The following is a 25652-nucleotide window of genomic DNA, read 5'->3' as shown; positions in this document are numbered from 1 at the left end:
CCTGTGCTTTGTGGGGAAAAAAAAATCAATAAAGCTTTTTTTTTTTTGGTCTTAATAAAATCTGACACGGTGTTGCTTGCCTCTTTCGCTTTTCAGCTGGCTGTTTGGATATCAAGTTAAACACAAGCCTGCTTCCGAGAATCATGTACATGGGGCAGCCAGTGTCCCTTCAGTTTGCTCTTTAAAAAACAGGAAATCCCTTTTACCCATTTTTCCCAACCCTCTGGCAACCATCAGTTTCTTTGTATTTATGGGTGTGTTTCTACGGTTTTATTTGTTTGTTTGTTTGTTTTTTTTTTTTTTGATTCCACGTAGAAGTGAAATCCTATATTTCACTGTCTTTCTCTGTCTGACTTAATTTACTTAGCATAATGCTCTCTAGTTCCAGCCACATTGTCACAAATGGCAAGATCTCATTCTTCTTGATGGCTGGTATTCCTTTATAGACACATACAATATTCCATTATACATAATTATATATAATTAGACATACATCTCACAACTCCTCCATCCATTCACCTGTTGACGGGCACCGAGTTTGCCGCCGTATCTTGGCTATGGTAAATAATGCTGCCATAAACATAGGGACACAGATACTTTTTGAGTTAACATTTTCTTTGGGTAAATACCCACTCGTGGAATTAACTTCAGTTTGCTCTTAGTTTTATGGAGAGCTTCATTGCCAACAAGAAGGCTCCTAGGCCAGTCCAGATAATGAACTTCATGGCCAGCAGTGCCTCCATGCCCTTGAACTCCATAATCAGTATCCTGCCTGTGGTTGCCTACAGAAAGATCAGAGGTTCCTCCATTGCTCAGTTCAATAACCATTAAGAATATGCAAAAGATGTTAGGGGGATGCCGGAGAAGTATTTGCAGGTTAAGGCCCAAGGATGGCACCACCAACCAATATTTATGCTGATTATAGATACTTCCTTGATCTGGGGGAAAAAGAAACCAAACAAACTCCAGATAAGAAGAGCAGTCTCACTGGAGACCTTTGGAGAAATGAGCAATAAATCTAATAGGCTTCTTTGGAACTCTCCAAGAGCTGGTAAATCACAAGTTTCTACCATGGCTCTCCGTAAGAGGACTGGCTCATTATTTTTTGTAAATATAACTTAGGGACTGAATTTCTTTCCAAGTATGCAATCTGGTGAGTGTGTGAGATCATGTGATTTTATTTCCCCTGTTAGGGCTTTCACATCGTTTATAACTAGAACCTAAGAGCAACTTTCTTGCACTTCAAAAAAAAAAAAAAAAAAAAAAACCGAAGCTCTGTAAGCCTATCGCTTTCTACTGACCCGCTGCAGTTTTAAAATTGCTTTGGGATTTTTATGAACCATCCCTGTGAAGTTCATAAAAAACAAACATGGTTTGCATTCTGTATGAGGGTGAAATAGAAAATGTTCAACATAACCGTTTTATTATTAAGAACAGGGGGCATCCAGCTAGATGGAAGACTAAGTCCAGATATTTATGCATGTTGGTGCCTGCGTATATATATTAGAATTGGCTTCAGTTCCTAGTCGTGGCCGGATAAGGGCACAATGGCTATAGAAACTAGGCAGACAGGACGGGGGCGGGGGATGGGGGTGTGGGGAGTGGGGGAAAGGCAAGGGAAGGAGAACAGGAGACTTATGCTGAGATTTCACAAGCCCCCCCCCCCCATTTAATCCTCCCAGTGCCCTTGCAATGTATACACGTTAAAAATTCCAATAATATGAATAAAAAATGGTGGGGTACTTTTTTTTTTTTTTTTTTTTTTTTAAGAGAGAAAGGGAAAGAGAGAGACACCAACCAAGAAAAGGAGGAGGAGAAGATAGAGGAAGAAGGAAGGAAGTTTTCAAAACTTCCGGACTTTGGGGAACCTGCATTATTGATCTCAGTATTCTGAGTCCTCCCTCGCCTGACTCAATCCAACTATTAAAGCAGTTGGATTTTTGTGGGTATTAAGGTGGATAAGAACTAAGAGACACTCAGGGCGCCTGGCGGACTCAGTCAGAAGAGCATGCAACTCTTGATCTCGGGGCTGTGAGTTCGAGCCCCATGTTGGGTATAGAGATGACTTAGAAAAAACTTAAAAAACAAAACAAAATGAAGAACTAAGACATGTTTCATGGTCAGGAGCAAAGGGACCAGGTCCCGTTCACAGCTCTCATTAACCCTACAGAAGCTCTCGTCTAAGGTGGTTGTAACACTTCCGAGGGTTCTATTTTGTCTCCTCCTATTCTGGTTCCAGAACATTATTTTTTCGAACAACTCTTCCTTACTGTAGACAACAGTTAATGGTGGTAAGAGGTTGGATGCTCTTTACCCTTAACTTATCACCTACAACTACATTTTTCAGCTAATGGGTGCTCGCTTCGGCAGCACATATACTAAAATTAGAACGATACAGAGAAGATTAGCATGGCCCCTGCGCAAGGATGACACGCAAATTCGTGAAGCGTTCCATTTTTCAGCTAATGGTTTAGAAATCCAGGATCACTTTTTTCACATTTAGTTTTGACTCAGAAACAAACAAATCTTTTTGCATTCTTTTGAAAGGAATATATGTGATTTGGGAATTTCTGTAAGCCGTTTCTTAGTGGGGAAAAAGTAAAATCCAAGTTAAAATGATAAGACAGTAAGTTCAGGGTTGCCAAGTGGAGCCTAATTTCAGTTCCTATATTCTGATTTCTAATTCCACGTCCTAGGAGCCAAAGCCCCCTTCGACTACTCCTTTAATCCAGGCCTATCACTTGGGGATCTCATAGCTCCCTTGTTTGCAATCACCATCTGGCAAAACCCAGAGCGTCGCTAATGACCTACATGCTTTTGGATACGGGGAAACCAGGGGATAGTTCCCCGAATCTCATTGGATGAGTGACATTTTCGAAAACAGCACTGATGACTCTGCCTGGCAGGGAAGGGCGGGGGGAGGGAAGGGGAGACACAGATTGTATCCGGGGAGAGAGGAAAAGTGTGTTGTGAAGCTTTGCTGTAGGCTTTCCAGAATCTGGCGAAGTGGGATGGGTGTTCACAGAAGAGTAAGATGGTGAAAGAACTTGTGATAATTAAAATGATGCTTTTGTGTAAGTGTGGAAGAATACAGCCACGAAAGCATAATTAGGGCAAAATTTGCTGCACTGGACCAGATCACCCCTTGATGACTCTTAAGTGTGCCAGTGCCATAGTTTCTTTGGTGAGGAGAAAAAACATGGATACCATGTCTGTTTGTATACTCATGTTAATAGTTGGCAGCAAAGCCATTATTTAAACAATAAATCCATACCCCATAGGACTGGATCAGATACCACACTGAGTAAGGCCAGCCATTCTGGAGATGAGAGGATGATTCTGGGCAATGGGGTCAAGCCAGAAACTCTGTACTCCCCCATTGGGCACCTGCAGTCACAGTTCTAGAATAGTGTAGACCAGTTTGAATGAGAGATTATATCTGAGTTTTGGGGTTTTCTTTGCCCCAAGTCTACCCTGCAAAGGATGGTTTGCCTGGATGCACGAAAAAAGCGTGAATGAGGGGACCAACAAAGACTGTTCCAGATAAAACTGCAGTAAAGAGTCCCCATTTGAGTGAGGGATTCAAGGCTACTTCCTGGAACTCGATGATAGTGAAGCCAGACTTTCTGTAGTCTGCTAACTTGCCTGCATTCTGTGGTCACACTGGCCAGGAGTCAATATTCAGTTAGAAACACCTATCTAAGAAGGCTGGAGGCCATTTTGGATTCATCCTCCCAATTCTGGACGTAATGGAGCAGGATCGGGAAGGAGTGTGAACGGCATCTATTTACACACATGCAGGCCTTTGCTGTTTTCCTGGACAGCCCTTTTCCCCGCATTTCCGGGAGGAACTACTGGAATCACAAATCACAATTTGCAGCTCGCCCTGGGTAATGAGTCATTGGATGGAATTTCATTTGGTAGATTTAAAGAGAGTTAGTGTTGATCTATGAAGCCAGATGATTTAAGAAATTGAAGCAGTAACAAGTAAATTGCTTTTCTCTTGTACTGCAAAATGCTTTCTAGGCGTTTTTGGCTTTTCTTTTTAAAATGGATTTATAATACCATTTCTCTCCACCTCAAGGCTCAAGTAAACCTCTTTGCTCTGATGAATCCTAAATGGCTCCTCATTTCCCACAAACAGATTGTCCAATAGAGTTTTTAATATCTCGTTTTAGATGGGAAGAGCTGGAATTTTTAATTCCATAGGAAACACAAATGAATATACATTTCTTTGTAGAGGCTTTGTTTCTTCTGACTTATCTCATGAAAAAAATTATGCATGACCAAGTTCATGTTCCTCAGTCTAATAATCAAGACTTGCCACTAACCAACACTCACTTGCCTTTATTTATTTGTTTCTCCGGCAAGTAATAGGGAGGGTGTGGAATGTGCCACCAGGTGGGCTAGCTATTAGAGGGGATGCGGGGGAAAAGTAAATTCAGGTGCGGCATTAAAGCTTCTCAGAGGCCACTGGGCAAGACTGACACACCAGTGGCCACTTACTGTAAACTATGTCAAAGCCGTATTGAGGTGAGGGAGGCTGGAAAGGAAAAGTTCTCTGCCCGGGAGGTGGAGAGACCACAGAAGTTCCAAAATGGCCTTTTCCCCCAAAATGGTCTTCATAAATTCTCTTTCTGTCTCTCCCCTCATGGATACATGCCCCTTCTTCCAGCCACCTCCAAAGTACTCAGTCTAGGACCCTGGAGAGTCAGCCATGGCCAGGGACACATTGCAATTTATACAGAAAAAAAAAAGGGGGGCGGGGAGAGAGAGAGAGAGAGAGAGAGCGCTCTACATTCACTGTTTTAATGTCACAAAAACTCCACAGAAGGGCAGCCAACCTGGTCTTGAGCTCACTGAGGACAGGGACTGTGGGAATCTGTCACCACAGAGCCTAGCGCAAGGTTCGCCGATGGTTGATGTCCAGCACACTTTCCAAGCTGCTGGAAGAAATAAAGTGCCATGAGAGTGCGGAGGGCAGGGCCAGCTCACCTTACACAGGCGATCCTGGAGCTGTGCTGAAGAACCTATAGGGCTTCATGAGATCTAGAACTGGAAAGACAGGGGCAGGTCAGGGCCCTTGCTGCTAGACTGTAGGAGGCGTCAAAGCGGGAGAGTCAAATGAATATAGCAGGTGTCTTCTCAGTCTGGTTCTCTAAACCCCAGGGGCCAGTTGGTGAGTCTGGAGCTGGGCGGCTACCGGGGGACACATGGATGTACCAGAATGAAATGCACACCGCTACATCTAGGGAGCTAGGGAGCGAAGGAGTCCTCCTTGGGTGTGGAAGGAACCAGGCGCTGTCCTTCCCTGGCTGTATTCGGAGGCAGGGCGGGCGCCCTCTGCAGGTTGGATGTGATGCAAGCCGCGCTCCATCCTTTTTCTGTTGCACCGCTTGGTCTCTGCAGCTTTACATCTCATATGTATTTTCCACTGCGGTGGCCTTTGTAAGACATAAGGTGAACAAACTGCTTATTAAGGTAAGACAATGGAGGCCCCATTTTAAAAAGGTTAAGATGTACTTGCAAGTGTCAGTGCATCCCGGGAATCATTAACAGTGTACGGAATGCACAACCTGGTATTTTCCAAAGGCCACACTAACCTTTTCAAGCATGGAGCAGGCTAAAAGGAATGGATTTCTCCACCATTTGATGAGCAAAGAAATCTTTTAAATGCTTATTTTTATTTGCCCGCTGAAAATCATCTCTGGGGAACTCAACACGGGGAAATGAATCCTGAACATTTTAGCAACTCACTTAAAATACCATTAGAAAGCACTTGGGTTATTAAAAGCGGAAAACAAAGGATGAGGAGCCCTCTGGTGCTAATCACACCTAGAGAGCGAGAGCGAGAGCCACCTATGCCCTCCTGTTTGCCAAAAATGTCTTTGAATTTAAACTCTCCATTGTTAAGGAGAGACGCTCCCGTTTTGCCAGACCTTTTTTTTTTTCCTTTTAAGTACACCCACTTTTCCACGTAATTGGCTCAACACTGCTATTTGCATAATTGTCATATTTTTCTGCTTCCAGAGAGGTCTGTTAAGCGTAAAGGTGAACTACAAAGCTTTGACAAAGCGCACATTTACGCGTGATGAGCAATTCTCCAATCGTGAGGAAAACTGTATCATTTCCATTGAGTTTATCTTACATTTGGAAACCAAGTACTCAAAACGGATTGCCCCCTGAGCCACGTTTAACCCGCTTTCCTTCGGTGTGGCCAAAGAGCCATTTCCTGAGACTTGGGTCTGCCAATCATGTCGTTACCGTGGGCCCCGACTTTATCAATGAAGGCATTTTTCTTGAAGCTGGGGTTTTGCAGTAAAATTTGTTAGTTGGACTTCAGCAAGTCCCATCACAGGTAGCTACGAGGTCTGAGACAAATCTGTTAACCTCTCATAGTCTTGGTTTGTTGAAGTGTAAAATGGAGAGAGCTTTCAGTCACAGACGTGCAGGGCGGCCCTGTGTAAGGGAAGTAGAGTGCCTGGGTCTTGGGACATAAGAGGCATTCTAGTAAATAGGTGATCGTGCCTTTCCCTTCTCTTTCATAGCAACTAGGTGGCATTTAAATGAATCAGAGGACTTGAACTTCGGAATGGGGAAGGCGTGGATTGGAATTCTGTCTCTGCCCTTTTTGGGCGATGGTAGGGGAGGGGAACACAGTAGGCTGTGTGACCTGGGCCAATTACTGAGCAGGGGAACCTCAAGTTCTTTATCTGCCCGATGCGGGTAGATAATAGAAATGTGTAACTTCGAGTTTGTGTTGTGAGGATTAAATGAGATAGTGCTTATAAAAACATGTCCCTGCTCGGTGAGTGTTTCCTGCAGTTGGTATTGAGATATCTTTAATGGCAGTCATTATGGGTTTTGGATTACTACAGAGGATGACCCGAAAACTCAGCCCCCCCCCCCAGATTCACTGTTTTTTTGTTCCATCAGTTTTCATATTCAGCGAGAGCAGAATGTGCAGCTTGCTCTCCTGCGAATGCTTCTGGAAGCCTCTTGCCTGCTTCCTTCCTGAGTGGGGACTAGATTCTTCAGGTTTCCTGATTGCCGTGTGCTTCTGGCTGCAGCCTGACGATATCAGATTGCAGAGCGGAACCGAGGACTGGTATTCCGACTGTGATAGTGATCAGATTGGGACGATAACAGGACACCAGGCCTCCAGCATCTGACAGCTTGTCACATGGGGCACTTTTGAGCCCTAGTTTCCCCTTGACAAGGTTAGCCACTCATGCCACGGGTTCCGTGGGCAGAATTCTAGCTGAGCCATAAAGCCTGACAGAGAGGGAGAAATAGAGGCTGGCAGAAAGGCTGGCGTTGCCCTCGAGTAGCAGGTGGGGACTGGAATTCACCAGAATGAATCCCCAACCAATTGTTTTTGTGCAGGGACAGGGTAGCTTAAACTGATCAGAACAAAGAGAAGTGGAAAGTATCTGAATTTCCAATAACAACTCGTTGAATATATTACCATAAATCTACTTGTTGGACTATTATGCAATCATTGTTTTGTAAACGAAAACTTAGTAATTAGGAAATGCACGTTAGAATGTGAGCTGAAAAAAAAACCATACAAATATATAGTATTGTTAGAAACTGAAACCAATACAACAATAGGCAAATCTACAGAGACGAGGTGGGTTAAGCTGGGTAGGATGGACGATGGGTAGGGGGTGCAGGGTTTCTTTTGGGCACCATGTGAATGCTTTAATATCGGCTGTCTGTGGCGAGGGTTGGTATCCACGAATATACTGAAGAACACTGAATGATACATTTTATTTTATTTTGAGAGTGATTTGTTTATTTATTTCACCGGAAGTTCAGATGATGCATTAGTTTCAGGTGTACAGCGTAGGGATTCGATGAGTCTACACGTTATGCTGTGCTCACGAGTGTAGCCGCCATCTGTCACCGTGTGTCAACTATCACAGTGCCGCTGACTATATGCCCTGTGCTGTCCCTTTTATCTCTGTGTCTTCGGAATGGTATATTTTAAATGGGCAAGTTGTATGTTAATGCAAGTTATATCTCGATAAAGCTGTTAACAAAAACAGCACCAACAAACCTGAACAAACGTCGAGATATAGAATGAAAAGATATTTCCCAGGAGGCTAGCCATGGATATGATTTGGTGGTGAATTGTGGCTGGTCTTTTTTCTACATTTTCTTTTATTTTCCATAGTGATCACATGTATACTTCACCATTTTATAATGAAAAACCTATTTAAAGGGCAAATAAATAAGTGTGAATTAGTATCAACTTTTTTAGCTCACAGAATTTAAAATATCGATGATAAAATATAAGGGATGAAAATTATTTTTACACTAAATGAACATTTAACATAAACTGTATGGCCCCATGTACTTTGGATTAAATGTCAATGCTCAGCCTTTTCATTAATATTTTAGCTTTTAATAAAATTGTCAAACATAATGGTGGATACAAAGCACAAGACATAAATATTGGAAAGAGTAGAAGTCAGTGATAAATAACAAAATCTTAATAACTTTTTCTCAGAATTGATGTCTAGCATGGTTTAGATTTAGAGCTTTTGGAAGTTTTAGAATGTAAAATAAAAATTATCTTTGTAAGTATAGGGGACGAAACAGCTTTTTCTTTACCCTCTGAGGTTCTGTTCCTGGGACCTGCAAATTAGACTGACCAGAAGACAGACAAACAGGAGCAGAGGCATACAGATTTTATTTGATGTTACTATTTTATTTTTTAAAAAATAAGAGGGCATAGGGGGCCTTTGTAGAAAAGAATTAAAGACCCAAAGAGGTGGTTAAACCCAGGCGCTTATGTGCCATTTCAGCACAGGGTGATATACTTGTGGAGAATTGGCAAGACAAAGGAAAAGAGGTTTGGACATCTAGGGGGGGTTAAACTATGGGAAGGTAAATATATGGGGCAAACTTAAGTTTATTTCGATTAGGTTTGTGGTACAGACCCACCTCAGAGCTGACTTTGTCTCCAGTGATAATACTTGCCTCCTCTTCCTGGTACAGGAGCATGGAGAGAGAACCCTTTCACGACAGGGAATCGATGTCCTGCTTTTAGGCAGAAAGGGGGACGGTGGAGAGCTCCTTCCGTGTCTCCTGTGTCTTCAGCTCAATATAATCCTTCTATATCAAAGTGGCGCTTTTTGGGGTGGCGTATTCAGATCCCCTTCATAGTCATAATGCATCCCAAATTTACATGTAGGAGTTTAAAATCCATTTTCTAAATTTAAGTAAGAATTGTATTAGCTTTTATTTAAACACTCAAGTAAGTGATCTTCAGCTGATTCGTACTTAAGTTTGGGGGGGAAGATGAGCTTCTTCTGAACAATGTGATCAAATCCAGTCTTCCCACTGAAGTTTGATTCTGAAGGGTCGTGATTCCCGGGCTCTCCCTCCCCTTCCCATGGTAACACATTAGTATCCCTTGTCTCCTATAATTTTGTCTTCTTCGGCCTCGCCATACATAAAGCTTTTGGTGGGTCTACGGTTTCTTCAGTTAAATAACTCTAGTCCTGAAATGTGTGGCGAGAAGAGAATATGCACAGCGATCAGATTTATACGTCACCAGACCCTTTTCCACATTACTGCCATGCTTTTTATACTTAAAGGCAAGGAACAGCTGCCTCGCTCTACTTTGGTGTCCAACTCAGCTGTTCCGTATTCATCCTGTTGCTTTAAGCATCTGTTGACAGGTGGGAAAGCTCATGTGAAGAGAAGCATTGTTGCCTTGGGTGGCTTCTGCCTGAGACGGGCTTGACCCCTTTGTTTGCTCCTGGAACAGAACATGTGCGTTCCTCCCAGCCCTCAAGTACAGCTGTTGGGAGACATTTTAGTAGATGAGAACCATTTCTGAAGCCTCTTGGTTCTGAGAACCAAGGAGCAGGGTCCAGAATGTGGCTGGACAAGGCCTGTCTCAGTGGCTGGACCTCACTAAGGGGGAGCCACTAAGGGGGATGCCTTCCCCAATAGAGCCTTTCCTCCTGAATCCCCTGTTGTTTCCCATTTTGTACCAGAGAATCTGGAAGCTGAAAGGTTCTTTTGTTGGAACCCTTCCTTTTTACAGAGGAAGAGACTGCTGTCCAGTTCAGCAAAGTGTCTTGCTTTCAACTGAGTCAGGTGGTGGCATTTTGTCTGGCTCTCTATATAATAACATCACCATATCTCTGAGTAGTCTCTTGGACGCTTATTGTCAGATTCTGGAAGTATCTCATGTTTATGATTTTGTCCTTAATCTGGTGTACTGAAATTACAGATTGGTTACCGGGTTTATAGTGAAGTTTCAGAGATGTAAAAGGAAGAAAAGTTCTGGAAAAATGAAAATTCTGGGGTGCCTGGGTGACTCAGTGGGTTAAGCCTCTGCCTTCGGCTCAGGTCATGATCTCAGGGTCCTGGGATGGAGCCCCGCATCGGGCTCTCTGCTCAGCGGGGAGCCTGCGTCCCCCTCTCTCTCTGCCTGCCTCTCTGCCTACTTGTGATCTCTCTGTCAAATAAACAAATAAAATCTTCTTAAAAAAAAAAAAAAGAAAATCCCGAGAAGTTTCTCTACACTTATTCTTCAAAATCTTTAAAATAAAACCATATAACCCCCAGTAACCTCCTCTCCCCCCCACCTTCTACTGATTGTCTTCTGCACACATAACCATTCCCATGTGTCGAATTCCCCATACTTAAAAAAGTGTAAGTGGATTCATGGGATTTATGTATTCGCTGGAGGTAAAATGCCCCGGAAATGTCTGCATTGGGTGTAAAACCTTGGGCCCGGGGATCTCACTAGTGACTTTTTAAAAACAATTTTAATTTCAGTTAGTTAACATACAGCGTTCTATCAGTTTCAGGTGTATAATATAGTGATTCAAAACTTCCATGCATGGCCTGGTGCTCATCACAACAAGTCCCCTCCTTCACCCCCATCCCCCTTTTTCCTGTCTCCCACCCACCTCCCCTCTGGTAACCAGTAGTTTGTTCTCTGGAGTTAAGAGTCTGTTTCTTGATTTGTCTCTCTTTTCTTCTCTTTGCTTGTTTTGTTTCTTAAATTCTGCATATGAGTGAAATCATGGTATTCGTGTTTTCTGATTACTTATTTTGCTTAACATTACACTCTCTAGCTCCATCCATTTCACTGAAAATGGCAAAATTTCTTTCTTTTTATGGCTGAATAATATTTCTGTGTGTGTATGTGTGTGTGTGTGTGTGTGTGTATGTCTCATATATACCATTCATAGTTGATGGACATTTGGGCTGATTGCCTACTTTGGCTCTTGTAAGGAATGCTGTTATGAATATTGGGGTGCATGTATCCCTTTGAATTAGTGTTTTTATATTCTTTGGGTAAATACCCAGTAGGACAATTTCTGGGTCAGAGGGTAGCTCTATTTTTAACTTTTTGAGGATCCTCCATACTGTTTTCCACAGTGACTGCACCAGTTTGCATTCCCACCAATGGTAGAAGAGGGTTCATTTTTCCCCACATCCTCACCAACACTTGTTTTTTGTGTTTTTGATTTTAGCTATTCTGACTGGAGTGAGGTGATATGTCTTGTGGTTTTGACTTGGATTTCCCTAATGGTAAATGATGGTGAACATCTTTTCATGTGTCTGTTGGCCATCTGGATGTCATCTTTGGAGAGATGTCTGTTCATGTCTTCTGCCCATTTTTTAATTGGTTTATTTGTTTTTTGGGTGTTGATTTGTATCAGTTCTTTATATATTTTGGATACTAATCCTTTATGAGACACGTCATTTGCAAATATCCTCCTCCATTCTGTAGGTTGCCTTTTAGTTCTATTGATTTTTTTTCCTTTGCTGTGCAGAAGCTTTTTATTTTGATGTAGTCCCCGTAGTTTATTTTTGCTTTTGTTTCCCTTGTCTCAGGAGACGTACGTAGGGGAAAAAAAGTTGCTATGGCCGATGTCAAACACGTTGCTGCCTGTGTTCTAGGATTTTTATGGTTTCAGGTCTCATATTTAGGTCTTTAATCCACTTTGAATTTATATTTGTGTACAGTGTAAGAAAGTGGTTCGGTTTCTTTCTTTTGCATGCTGCTGTTCAGTTTTCCCAACACCATTTGTTGAAGAGACTAATGATTTTTTTCAAGAGCAGGGTTTTTTACAGAGTCCAAGTCTTCAATCTTGTAACCGGACCATCAACCCCAGTGACAGCCCACTTTGAAGGAGGCCTCATAAAGACAGGGTTCAGGCTCTCTCTAATGGCCTTAGCTAATGGAAAACCTAGAGGGGAAAAGTGAAATCGTCCTCAAACTTCATGCAGGTAGAAAGGAGAAAAATCTCGAGAAGTTTGGAGAAGTGACAGGAATTTCAAAATCTTGGTTTGAAATGCAAGAAGTAGCAGAGAATGATGAGAAACACCTGAAGATGCTTGCTTTTATTACAGGCAATGGAATAAAAATGTGAGTTTCAATTTGCTTGCCTCTGGATCACTCACCAACCAGAATAAATCAAGACCAGATCAGAATTTTGTAGGAAATGCAGGGATCTGAAGGACACAGTTGGTCAGCGGAGGCTTTACCTTTGTGCTCATTACTGCTTGGAGTCACTGGGCCTCTGGTCTCATATCCAGCCTCGCCAGGCCTGTGTGATCTGGAAGATCCAGAAACTTCTCTACACATCTTCATTTTTATATTGTCTCTGCCTCAGATTTTGATGTTTTTATGTAAAAGTGCTCTGGAAAATATGGAAAACCATGGTACTAACATAAGAAGGTCCAGGTAGGGTGTGGTATTACCTTGGGAAGCATAATTTTGTTAAGCTAAGGTTCATCTCTCTGGCTGGTGCCCTTGGGAAGAGCGGAGCCATCTTGAGAACCTTAGGTTCCCCATCCCTTGTGTTCTGGGGGAAAATAGTATTGTTACATTTCATAGAAAACACAGACACTAGGCATGTTGTGTACAGATACAAACGATTCCAAGACAACCTTAGGACAGAGGCTCGTAAAAGACACCATCTGCCATTCCGTGATCATGACCTAGATGTTGCTGTAATTGTGGGGTGTTTTTCCCTCTTTTTTGTTCCCTGTGTTTCTTTGGTCAGGACCAGTTATCATGTACAAATGAGGTGTTATATCCTGCTTCTTAAACCTGATATCCACAGACAAGGTCTAGTGTCTCACAAGCAAGTACATCTTCTATTCATTTATCTGTCTGACCATCAGCCTGCACATAGTTTCTCTCATGTTTCAGTTTATTTCCTTAGGAGAGACACCCGGAAACCGGATTACTGCATCAGAGGATCAGAATCTATTTTGAGACTCCTGATACATCGTGGCGAATTGCTTTCTGGTAGCTCTGTGCCAGTGGACATGGCTGGCAGCAGCCAGGCCTGAGTCTCCCTGTAGGCCCGTCCATGGGCTCCTTTAATAATTAAAAAAAAAAAAATCCTTTTTATTTTATTTTATTTTTTTTAAAGGTTTTTATTTATTTATTTGATAGACAGAGATCACAAGTAGGCAGAAGGCAGGCAGAGAGAGAGGGGGGAAGCAGGCTCCCCGCTGAGCAGAGAGCCCCATGTGGGGCTCGATCCCAGGATCCTGAGATCATGACCTGAGCCAAAGGCAGATGCTTAACCGACTGAGCCACCCAGATGCCCCAAAGTCCCTCATTTTTGAGAGATTTCAGAGAGTTTCTCCTCTCATCTGAAGTGACTCGATAGGTGATCTCTGAGGGAAGACCGTCATGTCCTTAGAGCCACCCAAACTTCTGTCTCCTCCCGTTGGCAGGCCCATGGTTTAGCTTATTCTGTGAGTTTAACTTATTCTATGCCTCGCTTGTCCAGCATCACTTTGGGACTGTACATAACAGATCCCCTACCCACTCCCCCACTCCCCCACCCCCCAGGGAATGAACAGCACCACTGCCATCTGTTCTGAATCATGTGAGGTAGCAGGTAGGGGTGATGAAGAAGGTGTGTTACAGAAATAAAGCAGGAGTGATGCTGACTTTAAAAGAAACAATCCCCCCCATCCTCCTGGCTGTCTGTTTCCTTAAAACAGAGGGCGTGTGAAGTGCTTGCTTTGCAAATCTTGCAATGCTTTGCCATTGCACTTTGGACTGAAATCCCTAGGAAATAAATTTAAAATGGAGTCTCCTAGGAGGAGTCGGATTGGCTGAGGAAATGGTATCTTTGTGTGGGTCAGTCCAGCTTCAAATGTGCGTTCAGAGAGAGAATACTCACTTGCTGAGACTAATTGGTCATTTTGCTGTTGGTTGTAATGAAAATTATGGCTCTTCTTTTTCTGTGGGAGCTTCATTCAGCTACCTTTGTTTTTACAGAGGTGGATTGGCTCGTCATGGGTTAACAAGCACCTGAAATCCTCTCTAGTAGCAAAAGAGAGAGATCAGTCTCAAGGTTAGGAACTTCCTAGGCTAAATTTGGGGGGCTCAACAGTGGTGGCAGGTCTAAATCCAGGTTTCTGTGTCAGAAACCAAGAGATCTAAGCCCAACGTGAAAGATGAGAGAGGGAGGGAACAATGATGGAGTGTCTCCAATGGACCAAGTATGATGCTCGGAACTATCATGTGCAGTAACTCATTTAAGATTCACGATCGGATAGTATGGATATCATCCCCTTTGGCTGATAAGAACATTGAAACCCATCCAAAGTCTCGCAGCTACATTTCTTTTTTGCCACTTCCTCTCTTCCCACCAATGATATGTCCCAAGATACACATTATTCTGTATTCCTTCTCCCTCTCAACCTTCTTGTCCTTCGCTGTAACACCTTGTGCCATAACGAACGGTCTCTTGTCTTATGTGTTCTGCCCCTTCAGGGTCAGCTCCAGCTTCGATTCCCCCGTGTAGCCTTCTCTGACACTGTGGACCATAAGAAGCCCATGAGCATATGACCATTGGGTGTCAGAGCTCTATCTGATGTCATTTATAGCCCTCTAGCTCCTGGAGAAGTTGCAGGCACACAGCATTCAATTAGCAGGCTTCAATAATTCTGTGCTGAAGACGAGGTTCTGATTCAGAAGGCTGCTTGTATAGCCTCGGTGGGCACGAAGGTACAAATGGTCTTCCTGAATGTACCAAGAGCTCCTGAGTGATTGCTGACCCATGAAAGCTCCTTAGTTCCCCAGCTGCTGCCTTAAAATCAATGTCATTATCCAACACTGATCACTCAGGTTTTCCTTTGCCATCCTCTCCACTTGCATGTGTAAACCACTTGACCATATTTTATTTTAGTATTTCACCAGGGAGCTTTTAAGCTCTTAATTAATAACAAAAACATTTCAAGCAGGAAAGAGATGGTCTGACCATAATGCAGCCCTTTACCGCGTACCCTGCAGACAGATCCCCATCTGGCACACGCATTGGGAGCTCCCATTCTCCAAGGACCCCAGAACAGTTCACACCTATGGCGCTAGATCAGAATAGACATGAAATTCAAACACTAGCAGGTTGTTATAGGTGTTCTCTGAAAAGAACAGTGGTAAAATAATTAGTGCATTTAATTATCTGTGTGTTCACTTGCTTTATATTTTCAAAACGCCTTAGCCATGCTATACGATCGAAATATAACATGTGCCACATATATAACTTTAAATTTTCTATTAGTTGCATTAAAAAATGTTAAAAGGGGGGTGCCTGGCTGGCTTGGTCACTAGAGCAGGTGACTTGAGCCTCACATTGGGTGACGAGTTTATTTGAATACACACACACACACACACACACACACATATATACACAAAATTTTTTTATTGTATATCATGTGTCTAAGATTTTTTAAAAATTTAAAAAGAAACATGTGAAAAGAGAAACATGTGGAATTGACTTTAATACTCTATTTTATTTAACTTAATACATCCAAAATATTATCATTTCAACATATAAGTAAGATAAGAGATATCTTACATTCTTTTCATTTTTGTATTAAGTCTTGGAAATCATATGTGCAGTTTATACTTTTAGCACATGTTCTGGACTGGTTACATTTCAAGTGCCCAATAGACATCCGTATGTGGTGACTGGCTACCATATTGGACAGCACAGGCCCGAAGAAACTTCTAGTGGAAACTTTCCTGTAAAGATGGAGCTGGGTTTCTCCATAGGCAAATAAAAAAGCCCAATGTATTTATTGGACTCCATGCTCTATGCTTGACACTGAAGGGTGAGCCAGAGGACAACAGTCAGCCTCTGCCATTGTAAGAGTCATGTGTGAAAACTGGAGCCATTTTTGCCTGTTAATTATGTGTCTGACCACAAGAGAGTTTTGTGATTAGTTCTCAAGCAAGTGATTTAGTAGTAGAGGACTGTGTGTTTAGAGGAAAAAAACAATCCTTGCTAGTTGAAGTGGTCAGGGATAATTCATGGAAGACATGGAAGACAAAGAGTTCAGGCTCTGGGTACACCTCAAGCAATGGTGTAGGGTTAGTTAAGTACTGGAAGCATTGGAAAGACAGGGAGTAGATTAACTTGGCTGTATGGGGAGATGTCTAAGATGCTTCAGTTAATAACATGGTGAGAATAAGAAAAGCAACTAAGGGGTGCCTGGGTAATGCAGTGGGTTAAAGCCTCTGCTTTTGGCTCAGGTCATGATCCCAGGGTTCTAGGATCGAGCCCTGCATTGGGCTCTCTGCTCAGCGGGGAGCCTGCTTCCCCCCCCCCTCTCTGCCTACCTCTCTGCTTGCTTGTGATCTCTGTCTGTCAAATAAATAAATAAAATATTAAAAAAAGAAGAAGATCAACTAAGTTTTGAGTGTTTAAGGATCAGTTCCTCTACTGAGTGCTTTCTATGTATTACGTCATTGAATCTTAAAAAGGAGAAGCCTGAATCTCTAGAGAGATTGACGGGCTTGTCTAAGTCACATGTCTAGAAAGTTGGCAGAGCAAAATTTTGAATCTAAATCGATCTGAGCCCAGAGCGTTCACCTTAACCATTATCAGTTATGTTCCTAAGACTGCTGGGGGAGTGATGTGTGTGCTTTGTGTGATGGGAGGCCCCCACCTTGACATACGGTGGACGAGCTCTAGGCCGAAGATTCCTTGCAGTGTCTCTTCAGAAGAGATCCTAATGGGCCCGGTTTGTATGATGTCTCTGTTGTTGACTGGTGCCATTAAACACAGGTTTTCATAAACCAATGTCCTATTAGTTGGCTTACTTCTTTCTTTCTCAATGCTTCAAGGTCATCCTAGAATACTGGGATCACCTTTTAGGTCAATGCTCTGATCTGACAGAAAGAGGAAAGAGGCCCAGAGAAGAAGGACTTGTTCTGAGTTACACAGTTTTAGACATGGTGGAGCTGGGGCCTTCATCTTGGTTCTTTCCACCCAGAGAGCTATGATAATGTTTTCCAAAGGTCTCAATAGAAAGCAACATATTCAGATTAGGAAGTGTACTTCAATTACTCTGAGTAATTGTTTTAGCTGTCTGTGGTTCTTTAACAATTGAAAAACTTTATCATAGGTGATAGGTATACCGGAATTGAGAGAAGGACTTCAGCAACGACCACGATCAAATGAGTTTCTGGCAAGTGGACACTATAGTCTTATGAATTTTGATAATATCAGGGTGTCCTTCAAATGGGAAAAAAGTTGACCCTGCTGAATGGAATAAAATTGGGCTTATGAATGTAGCAAATCTTTAAAATTCACGTTCAGAAGAAAAGCATTGACTTTTTCAATGAAAACTTTACTCTGCATGTGGTTCCAGTTAGAGAACAAATCATAGAGTAAAACAAAAACAAAAAACAAAAAACAAAAAACGTAGAGTTAACAACAACAAAAAAACCCAACTCAGATGATGAGAGAGTGGTTTCTGGCCGGTGTGCCAGCTGGCTTCCTTACTGGACAAACTGCTCATAGAGCAGGCTGGCGAGGCCCTCAAAGCTTGGCCTGAAAGGTCCTACCACCTTTAATTCCCTTTTTCTTCTGACCTCTGTCACCATTTAACTTTATGGACTTTACCCCGTGATATACTGCTGCTTTTCTGCTTTCCCTGGAAGAAATATCAGCCCAGACAGCTGAGGCCAGAAGTAGTTGATTGCTGCTTACTGCTACTTAATGTTTGCTGCTTATTCTCCTGTTGGCCGGGGGTCGACATGCAGTATGAGGAGGGACCAGAAGAGGTGGAAGCAGTTGTTGCCTATTGAAGCATTGTCGTTTTATTTTATTTTTTATTTTTTAAAAAGATTTTATTTATTTGAGAGAGAAAGAGGGAGGGAGAGCACAGAGCGAGAGGGAGAAATAGACTCCCTGCTGAGCAGAGAGTCTGATGCGGGGCTCGATCCCAGGACACTGAGATCATGACCTGAGCCGAAGGCAGAGGCTTAATCAAATGAGCCACCTAGGCGCACTTAAGCATTGTCATTTTAGAGAACAGAAGGAAGACACATAGCAATTAGCAAACAAAAGCAATCCAAGAGTGTGTTGAATGTTGTGGTGCAGATCTCAGGTGTAACTGGATTGGATTGCTTATGTGTTATGTCAGTACATTGGTCTGCATTGACTCTTTCCTTTTTGGTCTCACAGAAGGATAAGATGGTGGAGTTCAGCCCCTCCTGTTTACCAAGTGGAAGTTCTCTTTAAGGATGAGGAATACCTCTTAGGGGAATTTTCCTTCCTTCCTTCCATCCTTCCTTCCTTCTTTTTAAAGATTTATTTATTTATTTTAGAGAGCACATGCGAGAGCAAGTTGGGGAGGGACAAGGGGAGGGAAAGGGAGACAGAATCTCAAGCAGACTCCCCACTGAGCGTGGAGCTTGATGCAGGGCTGAGATTATGACCTGAACCGAAACCATGAAGCAGATGCTTAACTAAGCCCTCCAGGCACCCCTTAAGGGAATGTTTGTAAAATACATTCTATCCCCATGCATTTTATGCATAAAAAGTATTCTGTCATCAAATAATTCATTACATGCCCTCTACTTGGAAATTTAAGAGATGCCTTGGTATATTAGAGGCTTTTAGAGGTCTTGCAGCTTTGAAACTTTGACTTTATCCTGGTAGTAACGGCAGAGCCTTTATTTGATAACCTATATCCATTGGGGAATGCCATCCTCCGGTGACGGTTGCTTCCCCACAATAGCTGACTGATTGACTGATTTGGTTACAGTTCTGTCAGCCCCTGGACTGGAGTGGGAAGTAAGACAGAGAAACTGGTCCAACCTATTTTAACAACAGGCCTCTGACTGAAACAGCCTCCCTGTGTGTGGTTGATAAACATTTTCCCTCTCTTAAGGGAAAATCATGCACAGAAACAAGCACATATAAATAATTTACCAAGCTGTAATATGCTATAAATAACAAGCCTACTAAATAATGAATTAACCCAACTGCTGATTCATAAGTAAATGTCTCTTGTAAAGCAGCAGTTTTATGGATTTTACAGCTTAGTTAATATCCACTCATATTTCATTAGGACAGTTCAGGTGAAGTATTGGGGTAATAATCGGGATATATTTGAAAGTGATACAGCACATATCGGGAGCCCAGGCAGATCTTGGGGAGCTGCCAGGATCCTTTGCTTCTACCTAGAGCATGAGGGGTGCTTGTACCTGGTCCTCTCTAAGACCACAGGCAAGGGTAGAGGTAGAAGTAACTCTGGACCAGTGTGCAGAAGGGAGACAGATGTCACTTTGCCCTACTGGACAGAGCCAGCTCTTCTGAGACACCATGGCATAAGGATATAGACTCTGGGGATGAACTCTTGGTATTTTGATCTTTATCACTTATTAACTTTGTGACTTTGGGCAAGTCACTTAAACTTTTTCTGGCTCAGTTCACCCTCATCTGTAAAATGCCTGATAATAGTACCCATTTCCTCGGGTTCTTATGAAGATTAAGTGTGTTGTATTGTCAAGTGCTAGAAGATCATTGGGCACATAGCGTGTGCTTTTTAACTTTGAGCTCTGATATTCCTTAGAACATGACTCTTTTAGCCTCTTCATTTTGCCTTCTCCCAGCCCCACTGTTGGACTCTGACAACTGAGCACCTGGGGGGTTGGAGGGTCTGGGTAGGGAGCCACTCAGATCTCTCCTCTTGCCTCCAAAGAATGGGAATGGGAAGCAGGAGCTTTGAGTTCATTAGAGTCAGGAAAAACTACTTTTGACTTCCACTTATTTTTAAAATCATTTTATTTTCATCATAATAAGTGCCCTCCTTAATCCCCATCCCCTATTTTGCCCATTCCCCAAATGACCTCCTCTCTGGTATCCATCAGTTGGTTCTCTATACGTAAGAGTCTGTTTCTTGCTTTGTCTCCTTTTTTTTCTTTGCTCGTTTGTTTTGTTTCTTAAATTCCATCTAGGAGTGAGATCATATGGTATTTGTCTTTCTCTGACGTATTTCGCTCAGTATTATACTCTGTAGTTCTATCCATTTTGTTGCAAATGGCAAGATTTCATTCTTTTTGATGGCCGAAGAATATTCCATCATATCTATCTGTCTATATGTCTAATTAACCGTTCTGAGAGGTGTGAGGTGATATCTCATTGTAGATTTGATTTGCATTTCCCTGATGATGAGTGGACTTGCGCTCATTACAAGTAAGAAATGGTCCTTTATTTAAAAGGAATTGTATATATCTTTATTAGTGAGGGTTTTGGGATGGGAAGTGACAAGAATTATCGGTCAAGTCACTTTGACAAGGAGGAGATCTGAATTTCACAATCAAACCTTAATAGATGCTATTTTTCCCCACTTGCAGTGACACCGAGTGCCCTGGCGTGTGGCCCCATGGCAGTGCTCAACTTTCTTGGCTTTGAAGGAAGTGGTGGTCACCTGAGCTTGGGCCCTGTCTGTTGAAATCTTTCATATACCTGTTTTCTTTTTTTTTCTTTTTTTTTTTTTAAGATTTTATTTATTTATTTGACAGAGAGAGATCACAAGTAGGTAGAGAGGCAGGCAGAGAGAGGAGGAGGAAACAGGCTCCCTGCCGAGCAGAGAGCCCGATGCGGGACTCGATCCCAGGACCCTGAGATCATGACCTGAGCCGAAGGCAGCGGCTTAACCCACTGAGCCACCCAGGCACCCAATATACCTGTTTTCTTTTTTAAGATTTTATTTATTTATTTGAGAGAAAGAAACAGACAGACATAGTGAGATAGAGCATGAGTGGGGAGGAGAGGCAGAAGCAGACTCCTTCCAAGCAGGGAGCCCAATGTGGGACTCAATCCCAAGACCCTGAGTTCATGACCCATGCCGAAGGCAGATGCCCAACCGACTGAGCCAGCCAAGCACCCCATCATCTGGCTGTTTTCTACAAAGATAATAACAAGGAAATGGGACCTTGGGACTCCCTCAGATGATTTTCTGAATGCCTAGCCCAAGGAGATAGAGCCTGCCTACTTTCAATCGATCACAGACTGGGGGAGCTCAAGGTGCCTTCTAAGACAGCTAGTGTGCACGATGCCTTCTAAGAGAAGGGAAGAGCCACCCCCCCCCCCCCCGTTGCCTTAGAGCCTTGTCCCCTACATTACCACAGAATGAAAGTCTTCACAGCTCACAATGACCATTTCACCAAGCCCCCTCCTCGCCCCTGCTTCCCTGAAGTAGAAAGAAATATGGTGGCGTGACATTCACTTTGACAAAGCTTTTTTTCCTTTTCTCTACTTCTCAAAAAAAAAAAAAAAGCCTAAAGACATTAAAACAGTTGCTAAGCTGCTGGGTGGCCCCATCAGCGTGTTTTGTTGCCATCCCAGCCGTAAGGACTGTGTTATCACATATTCAGCAGTTTAAACCAAAGAAGAGAGGAAGTGTTCTCGAGAAGGCGTTGGAGAGGGCTCCTTTGTAAGTTCTCTTGTCAGGTCAAGTGCTTGGCTCTGGAAAGGCAGGTGACCTGGAACATGTCAACTGTGATTCTGTCCCCAGGTGGGAAAATGGAGGGAGGATTTTTTCCCAGTTCTCAAACTGGTCTGACAGAGAATGCTTTTGGGATCTCGTCTTTTTTTGACGCTTGTTCCAGAAAGGTCAGCTGCCAGAGGGTGCGGGGCCAGTCCTGTGTCCTCTGAGCATTGCGTTTTGGGCACATCACATACAGTTGGTGCCTACTCTTGGGGGGTAAGCCTCAGCTGGCCCCGGTTGAGCTCCTAGCTCAGTGTTTGAGCAAGCTTGTGCAGCAAGACGGCTGTATCGTTTCGTGTTTTCTGTCTCGGCTCCAGCATTGTTTTTTCAAAGCTGGGTGAATTCCAGATGAAGCAGGTCATCATTTACTAATACTCGGTGAGCCTTGAAATCCGGCATGTTTAGAACTCAGTCCTGGCTCCAGACGCCGTGCTCCCAGTTGGTGGTGAAGCACACTTCCCTGCTCCTAGTCCAAAAGGCATTACCACCGAGAGCGGTGGAAAGAGAGGCAGCTTCCCAACACCTCTTTGCATCATTGTCCAAATCGTTCCTCCTGGCCTAACCCCCACTTTGTGCGTTGGTTCTCAGTGTAGGGACAATTACTGACTTAGGCTTGTTTTCATCAACTAGCTCATTTTGTGTAAAGTTGGGTTTAGAAAAAAAAAAGCATTAAAATTAATGCCGCCTGGGACACTCTTTGCGGAAGATACATTGAATATACATCTTAAATAAAAACCTAGGAAATTTCCCCTTCTGTCTTTCACCTGTCAGAATAAGCAATAGAATTCTATAGCCCATTCAGTAGCATATTTAATTAAGCAACTTCTCTGCTGAACGTGCTGGGGGCTGGCTGACAGTGCTTTTCACTGCTGATTCGGAGGACAAAGGATGTGGTGAGACATTCAGCAGCCTGGTGTTATGGAAAGAAACTTCCAATTGGTCACACCTACCTATTTCTCTTGGCATGTTGCATTAGCTCTATGGATACAGAAAATAGACTGTCTTTGATTTATTGAGAAGGTCACCGGACACCAACCTCTTCCATGGTGAGCCCTGACCGAGTTTGGCCCACTTTCCCACTAGAGATGAATAGAGATGTAGTTGTAAGTGAGAAACTTCAGCTTGTCGTTTTCAAAAGAAAAGATACTCAGGTGCTTTTTTGAATCCAAGTGCAGAACCATTCCTGACCACCATTCTTTGTTTTGGTGGGAGTTGTTGCCTATCCCTAGGAGATATTGTCAGTCCTAGTGACAGTTATGGACTGTTTCCCAGGCACGTGCCAACGTTCCCCCTGTAGTGTCTCTCCTAGCAATCCCCTGGGGTAGAGATACTCGTGATCTTCTGTTTTGCAGAGGAGGAAACGGGGGCTCAGAAAACGTAAGTCACCTGCCTTGAGTCACACAACTTGTGAGTGTCAGAGTCAGGCTTGGAGCCCAAAGGTCCCCTCTTCGCCAGTCCCTGTTCTGAACCCCTACACTGCTTTGTCTCTAGAGAAAGCCAACGAGGTTTGCAATCCCAATACAATGCTTAAAACTAGGGGTAGGTGTCACTAGCTTTTGTGGGGTTTCTCCCATGAAATCACACATCCTTCACCTAAGCCTGTGGGACCTGGAGGGGAAATCCATAAGGCCCTTAAAATTAGATGCGTGGGTATATGTATGTATTCTGGGACGCTGGGCCAGGTTTCATCAGCTCCTTAAAGAAGTCCCTGGCACACTGGGTATGGTATATAAACCATGAATCTTGGAACACTGAAAAAATAAAATTTTAAATTTTAAAAAAAGGTCCATGACATAAAGATGGCTGCTGGCTTCCATACATAGCTAGAGGGCATGCGGCCCTTGCTCTGTGCCAGGCGGACAGTGCTTTATATACCTGAACAGAAGCAAACTCCTTGCCTTCTCACCACAGATGTGGGAGGGAGGGAGGCTTTGCATTCCCATTTGACAGAGGGAGGAACGAAGACTGAGGTAACTTGCCCAAGGTTACAAAGCTAGTAAGCAACAGCAGGGATCTGATTTGAATTCAAGCACCGTGGCTCCTGGGTCTTTGCATTTAACAACTTTTGACTGCACCTACCGTTTTAGTCATTTGCCCGTCTGCCAGCACAGGGCCTCACACCTCGCTGATTTGACTGGTATTTGTTGAATTGAGTTGATTGGCAGACTGCCGACTCTGTGTAGAGTTTGCATGAGTAAATGTGCTAAAGGTCTGAGACCCGTGGTATGGACTCCGTATATCCTGAGTGGATGAACAGAGAGAACCCACATCGTCAAAAGAGAACTTACCAGAGTTTTTCAAGATGGATGGCTTGGCAAAACATAGGCTCTTTGCTTTTTCTTTCTTTCTTTCTTTTTTTTTTTTTTTTTTTTGAGAGAGAGTGAGCACGGGGAGGGGCAGAGAGAGAGAGAGAGAATCCCAAGCAGGTTCCACACCCAATGTGGAGCCCAAAACAGGGCTTGATCCCACTATCCTGAGATCACAACTTGAGCTGAAATCAACCAGCTGAGCCAACTAGGTGCCCTGAGGCTCTTTGCTTTTAATCAGGGCTCCCTGAAAGGCTGTTGCACTGATCCCAAGCTCATTCTTCCTCCAGTAGGCTGACTAGGCTGTTCAGAGTTGTTGTAAGCGACCTCCAAGTCTGGGGAAGGTGACTTTGCACATTCTGTGCCTCTGTGTGGTATTTCGTGTCCTGGTCACTCAACAATATCTCCTCTGCCCCTTACTTGCCGGTGAGCAAGCAGAATGCACGCACACCATTTGCACACTGGCATGACTCAGATCTAGGTCCCTGTGTGGCATGTCAGCCTTACTGACGGAAGGGCGGACGGAGACACAAATCCTGTTCCACTGCCCGAAGACAAGTGGGACTATAGATGAGTTTCTAGAATGAAGCATTCTGAGCTATCAGAACGATTGATTGTGGAGCAGGCACAGCAAGCTGGCGGGCTAGGGAGTAACAAGGTGGAGTGGCTTGAGTTTTTAATCACCTTGATTACACGTTCCAAGTTTTAACTTTGTGGTCTCCACTGTTCCCCTAATTTGGCCTGCTGTGATCTTGTTTTACTTTTCATTTTGTTCTCTGATCACCACCGATTAAAGCCCCGAGTCCAAGCTGCTTCTTCTGCCTGCCTCCCAGCCTGATGGGCCTCTTTGTATTAAGGTATAGAACCCAGCTGGTGGCGGGACTTCCCAGGGCCTGGAAGCTTCATGACTCTTTGTTGGCAATGAACACCAAGGTTACTGGCCTTGGAGTTGGGTTTTCTCAACTACAGTGGCTTAATAGTTGGTCTCCAAGTTGAAGTATTTTTCCTCCAAAATTAATCAGATACATAAGCTAATTATAAGGCAGCAAATATTTTAAGAAAACTGCTGTCTGGTGAAGACTTGCACAAACCACAGACTATTTTCCCAGTAACTAATAGGCTTTGCTGATTTCCTTTGAGGTGGAAAACAGTGCTGACAAGGACTCCCTACTCATTTGGTTCAAATAACTAATTTTATACCCAAGTACTAATGACAGCAGTGACACCCTCTTTTCCTGTTAGGGCACTCACTCAAAGAATTCAAAGCAGTCACTAACCTTTGAATCTTGGGCACTAGTTTAATATTATTTATGGGCAGCATAACAGGGAGCACTGTGATCAGAAATAGAGTTAAACCTCTGTAATGGAGCCCCCACTAATACGAGAGGTAACAATTGTGCGAAGAACAACTTTGATAAGTCTCTGACAAGAAAAAAGGAAGCTGGCAAGAGGGTTATTTAAATTACTATGTAGAGCACACTTCTAGAAGGTGCCAGCGTGCCTGCGACGAACTGGGAAGTACGTGCATGCCGTTCAGAGTATCCTAGAATG

General features: G+C 43.3%; 1 protein-coding gene and 1 non-coding gene across 4 annotated transcripts in view; both read left to right on the top strand.

Annotated features, from left to right (window-relative positions):
• Positions 1 to 25652, top strand: part of HS6ST2 (heparan sulfate 6-O-sulfotransferase 2) — a 280792-nt gene that overhangs the window by 84465 nt on the left and 170675 nt on the right. The window lies entirely within an intron of this gene.
• Positions 2355 to 2461, top strand: LOC131822263 (U6 spliceosomal RNA). The gene has a single exon (XR_009350145.1). It is a non-coding gene; the product is annotated as a U6 spliceosomal RNA (small nuclear RNA).

Source organism: Mustela lutreola, chromosome X, assembly GCF_030435805.1.
Source record: "Mustela lutreola isolate mMusLut2 chromosome X, mMusLut2.pri, whole genome shotgun sequence".
Taxonomy (NCBI): Eukaryota; Metazoa; Chordata; class Mammalia; order Carnivora; family Mustelidae; genus Mustela; species Mustela lutreola.
This window is presented reverse-complemented; position numbering and strand designations above follow the sequence as displayed.